Source organism: Akebia trifoliata, chromosome 8 (genome assembly GCF_017979445.1).
Source record: "Akebia trifoliata isolate Shusen 1 chromosome 8, ASM1797944v1, whole genome shotgun sequence".
NCBI classification, from domain to species: domain Eukaryota; kingdom Viridiplantae; phylum Streptophyta; class Magnoliopsida; order Ranunculales; family Lardizabalaceae; genus Akebia; species Akebia trifoliata.
This window is the reverse complement of record NC_141382.1, coordinates 30,466,293-30,471,813: the sequence shown is the minus strand read 5'-3', so window position 1 is coordinate 30,471,813 and position 5,521 is coordinate 30,466,293. Positions and strand designations below refer to the sequence as shown.

At 33.1% G+C, this 5,521-nt stretch overlaps 1 long non-coding RNA gene across 2 annotated transcripts; it reads right to left on the bottom strand.

Annotated features, from left to right (window-relative positions):
- Positions 1-1,160: 1,160 nt before the first annotated feature.
- Positions 1,161-4,634, bottom strand: LOC147396497 (uncharacterized). Of its 2 annotated transcripts, none has more exons than XR_015180354.1 (4): positions 2,421-4,634; positions 2,179-2,329; positions 1,954-2,019; positions 1,161-1,777 (listed from the first exon to the last, which is right to left on the bottom strand). It is a non-coding gene; the product is annotated as an uncharacterized LOC147396497 (long non-coding RNA). The 2 variants fall into 2 exon arrangements; XR_015180355.1 differs by having other exon boundaries at positions 2,179-2,316.
- Between the last annotated feature and the right edge of the window lie 887 nt (positions 4,635-5,521).

The following is a 5,521-nucleotide window of genomic DNA, read 5'->3' as shown; positions in this document are numbered from 1 at the left end:
CATATTTCCCTCAAAATAGTTATTAATACTGTTCTCCATTTAAAATATGTTTTTAGATTTGATAATATTTTTTTTTAAAAAGTCTAAAATATTATGAGTAGCATAAAAAAGCAAAAAAACATCAAATTTGAGCACAATTTTAGATTGCTACATCATTTAACTAGAAATAGAAAAGGAAAGCAAAACCAAATTCCCATATATTAATTCATATCTACATCCTTAGTTATCAATTTTCATATATTTCATAACCACTATTCACAGTTTAAACTCCAAATGCCTTCAAGGTCTACTGACAAAGAAAATACTTTAAACAAGCAAATACTTTATTTCAGTCTATTACTTCCTGATCACTATGTCAAAATGCGCGCAAAACTACGGTTCTAGGTAGTCATTTTCCACAAAAATGACTGTTGCTGGTGTCACTAATGCCGTCATTAAAAACGTAGTCGTTTTTGATAAATGACTGACAAAATTCATCAGCAAAAACAACGATTTTTGTTTGTTGGCAAAGACTATTGTTCATAGTCGTCGTTTAAGTTGGAGATCTTTTTCTAACGATAGCCTATGACAGTCGTTTTGAAAATTTTCAATTAAAAAAAATTGGTCATTTTTTGTGAATTGTTATTTGGATGCATCATCATCATGTTAACTCCTCCTCTGCCCACTCCTCCCTTCACAAGTTTAGTCTGTTGTTGAGGACGATGTTGCCTGTTGCTAGGCTGTTAAAGCTGTTGTTGTCGTTGTTATTGCTGTTGTGCTTTAGTATCTGATTTGGCAACGCTTGTAATGGGTTCCGACCAAGCCTATTGGGGTGGTATTTATAGAATCAACAATGCAAATTTTATCTTATTTTTCATTCTCTCTCTCTCTCTCTCTCTCTCTCTTTCTCAAAGTCTAGAAATCATAGGCATCAATCATAATGAAACATCCTACGCACCCAGCACTCCCAAAAAACACTTCTACCTATCAAAACTTCTTCTCCCTTAAATCTAAACCTCATTCTCATCTCACCCAAACACTATGAAAAAGTGTGTATATTTCAAAAATTACAAAAAGATACCATCCAAAATATTGTTGTACAGGTATTATTGAACGCAACTCTTGCTAACCCAAAGTCACAAATTTGAGTTTGCAATTTGTATTTGTCAAATATATTATTATTTTTTAAATCTTGATGGTACCAATTAGTTGCAACCAATTAGCTTAAGTATCAGAAAGAAACCCACACTTATTTTTGAGCCCCAAGAAATAGAAGATAACATTCAATAACCCAATGCAACCATACTCAGAGTAATGACCATTTATGCTATAAAGAATGAGCAGTACAAGGGGAAAATAAACAAGGAGAGTTCAGAGTTAGTGGATACAAGACTTGGTAAATAAGAAAGTTAAAAAATAGAACAACTGTGTTAGTAGATAGAGATCTAAAGGATAAAGTTGCACATGTTAGAAGAATAAGCGATCGAATATTAGCAATAAAACTAGTAATAGAGAAAAAGATAATTAACATAATTAGTACACCTTAAGTTGGATTATGTGAAAAATATCAAAAGAAAATTCTAGGAAGACATTAATGAACTCATCCATGATGGACATGATATTTATAAAAGACAGATGGGGAAATGCAAGTGTTGTTTCTGCAATATGACGATCTTACTTGACTTGTGCAAGTGTAGCAACCATCAAGGTTGCACATGATCCACTCAATAGCATTTTTAATTTCATCAGACCCCATGTCATCATTAATGTCTTGCAGAAAAGATACATTCAACTTTACCTGCATTTTGCAAAATATAATCAGGAAATTTTCCAACCACCCACATGTTATTAAAGAACACTAACTCCAAAATTTCATATCTCCTCACCATTACAGACATGGATCCCTCATGTTTATTTGGACAAGTAATGCAATTTAATGATCTAATACAAGTAACAAAAGCATCATGATATTACCTTAAGGCTGTAGATACCATCTTTTATGCAATGTCCACTCATTTATTTAACCCACCAAAGGAATAGCTACATCAAAAGCATCAAAGCATTTAACCATATAGTAAGAACTTGTACAACTTCAATATCTATTTACTTTTAAAAGAAAATTCATTGTAAGTAAAAAATTTGATGTAGATGAAAGCAATAATACTATTGTAGCAAGAAAAACAAGTTGTTCGGTCATACCTCTTTATAGATTAACTTTCTTACATCGTCTTTTGTCAATTTCCTCCTTCCAAACTCAAACTAAAGTTTTGAAATGGGTTGTGTTAATGGTTCACGATCAACATTCGGCAAACCTTGAAAGTATGGATCAACTAGTACCTAAAAAAATAAACTATCAAAAACATAATCAATAAGATTCTAGGGATTTTTTTATTGTGAAATTCATTTTGCATTTTTAAAATATCTCAATTATTAAATTGTACCACTTTAGTAGATGGACGACCTTCTGGTTCAAATGCAAGCAGTTGCTCAAGTAAACGAAGAGCCAATGGATCTACATTAAGGAACTTTTGAGTGAAAGGAGTTGCTAGCTTTTTCCACATACTACTTAAATATCTTCTAGCTTTTTCATTTCGAATCTGTAAATGTTATGAAAAACTAAATCAATGGGAAAACATGATACCAGAACATGAGAAAGCTAATGAAATAATTCTCAGAAGTACATTTCTACACAAAATGTTAGAAAATTGTCTACATGTGACCTTGATCAATCAAACTACCTTCTATGCCACAAACTTTGTTTTGTCAAAGTAAGTTTTCCAAATTCCATAAACCTGCAAGAGATTTGAATTTTTGTTTGTAGTTCTATATCTTACTACTTATAGAAATATCTAATTTTACAAAATTCAAAAAATTGTGAAATAGATCAAAACTCTGTTGGAATAATTGAAGAGAAAGAGAAGTGCAAGGAGTCTGTCATTGAGAGGAAGAAAATCTTAGAGGAAGAGAAAGAAAGTTTCCAAGAAGCTGCTAAACAACAAAGTGATCAGTTGAACTACGAAAGGTCCAACATTTTCACTACTACCATTCTAGTAGACTTTTTCTATCTTCATCTCAAGGCTTTTTTTTTCAATATTATTCTTGTACCTAGCAAACAAATATATTTTCTTTCTTTTCAACAAAATGAAGATGTGATCATTACCTCTTAAAGTACAACACTCATCCACTTTCGAGCCATCGACTATAAGAATTTTATGCCACGTTTTTTTTTGTTTTTCCTTGGATCCACCAAAGTGACATTCTTAAAAGTTTTTTTAGTTGGTCAATGAATGTCTTCTCCAACTCATTTTATGATCTGCAAGAGGTGTTGAGCATATAAATGAAGACTATGGGAAATAAACATTGTTCTACAAGAACATGTGTAATTAACTATAATTGTATTATTTTACAGTAAATACTTTCGCAAGTTAACATGATAGGCTATTACAGACCCCAATATATAAAGGCTTAAATGTTTGCATCATTAATCCATTATTGTTCAGGTGATTTTGGTGTATTGGTTAGGTCCTTATCAAATGATTTTAGACCCAACACTATGTTTAGGGTTTGTATTTCATAAGTCGAGAAAGGGCTATAAGGGCAGTTGTTTTTTGTTGGTCTTTGTGGTATCATCACTTAAACTTCTGACCTTTCGGTTAAAATGTTTAAGTATGATCCATGAAAGTAACCCAATGATGATGCTATAAGGGCAGTTGGATCCATATATACCACAATGGCCTCCTTAGAATATCTACACCAAACTAACTGAAAGTAGATAGAAACATACTGGAAATTGTAAAAAGACTTATAGAATTTACACCATAATTCCTTATGGCAGACCCAATTATGAAGGTTTCATCGTATATCTCCCGATATGAATTCCATACATATGGATCCACCCGTGAATTTGAATTTGATTTTAATTTGTACAGCTTGTACTTCAGTTTTCCAAATCAAACCCATGGCCTCAATTGAGGTTGCAATGATGTTGCATCATGACCATTGCCAGGCCATGGATATCAAGTGATTACTTTATAGTAATAACACAACATATGAGTAACTATGATTTTGGTATCTAGATTGCAAAAGAAAATAACCCAATTGTACCTATCCATTAACAATCTCACGGCAACCAAACATTTTGTTTTTTGGGTTCTTTTCAACAGAACGACTAACAAGGATGGGAATGAGATTCATATAAGAAAATTTAGAAAACGTGAATATGAACATGCAACGTCTACTGATTTGCTGACATGTAAAATACAATAGAGAATGATTGAGAGAATCCTACATTTGAGGTGTACCTATTTAAATGTTTTTGTTTGTTTCATCATTGGATTTGCAGAAACAGTTGTGGAGGGATAAATCGTCTTCTATTCGGATTGTCCATTCGTACTATCAATGCGCATCTTGGGGTGGACACGTGGCATCATTTAAAGAGAGTTCTATCTTATTAGGGAAGATTCCAAGTTTAAAAAGACTATTCTCCTTGTTATGTAATTGATATTTTGGATAAGAGACAATGTGGTCAATTATAATTAATTAAGGTTAAGACTCTAATTAGGGTTTCTCTATTTAAAGACCTTGAGGCTATTGTAAAAATGGGAAGAGGAAAGAGGGAGAGGGGGAGAAGAGGCTATGTAAATCTGAGATCTATAGTGAAATGGCTCCCCGAGCCAGCGGACGTAGGCACGCTTGCCGAACCACGTAAAAAATCTTTTTGTGTTATTTCTCTTTTTCGTTATTTTTCTTGATTTTTATGATTTATTGGTGAATGATCTTGTTAAAAATTAGATCTCGAGGTCAATCACAAAAATGACCTCCACAATTGGTGTCATCTGTGGGAACGAAAAGAAAAAATCCACGAGAAACCGCGTGGTATGGTCGGGGTTTCAAATCAAGAATTGGGAATGTCGTCAATATCAACCCTTACAGATCTAGGGTTTCAGATCGCATTTTGTTTAGGCAAAAATTACAATGCAGTCGAGAAAAATGGAAAAGATAGAAATCTAGGGGCTATGGGTTTTGCGAGAAGGAGGCTAATAAAAATAAAAATAAAAATTGCAGCTTGCTCATTGGAAGAAGAAGAATAAAAACCCTAATTAATTCCTGATGAAACTCTGCAATTGCTTCGTCTCAATCAGAAAACCCCCAAATTTCTACCACTCAGTCCTTCATGGATTCATCAGAAGCTAATTAGGGTTTCAATGGTGTTGAATCTCTGTCTGGGCTGGAAATTGTTGAAAAGTAGTGCGAGATAGAAGTGATTATGGTTTAATTTTTGAGTCTTGGAGATGTTATTTAGAAAGAAAAGCCGAGTAAATACAGAAATTTCACAGAAATTGAGATCAGATTTCACATTTTTTCATCAGATCTGGTTTGATTTCAAATATATTTAATCGATTATGGATCCAATTTCAAGATCAATCTGCAGATCAGGGAGTCGTGTGAGAAGCAGTGGCATCCAACGTTTGAGAACACAAAAATAAATTCTTACAAAACAGGCAGTCTTCGTCTTTCTCTCTCTTTCCATGGCGATTGTCGA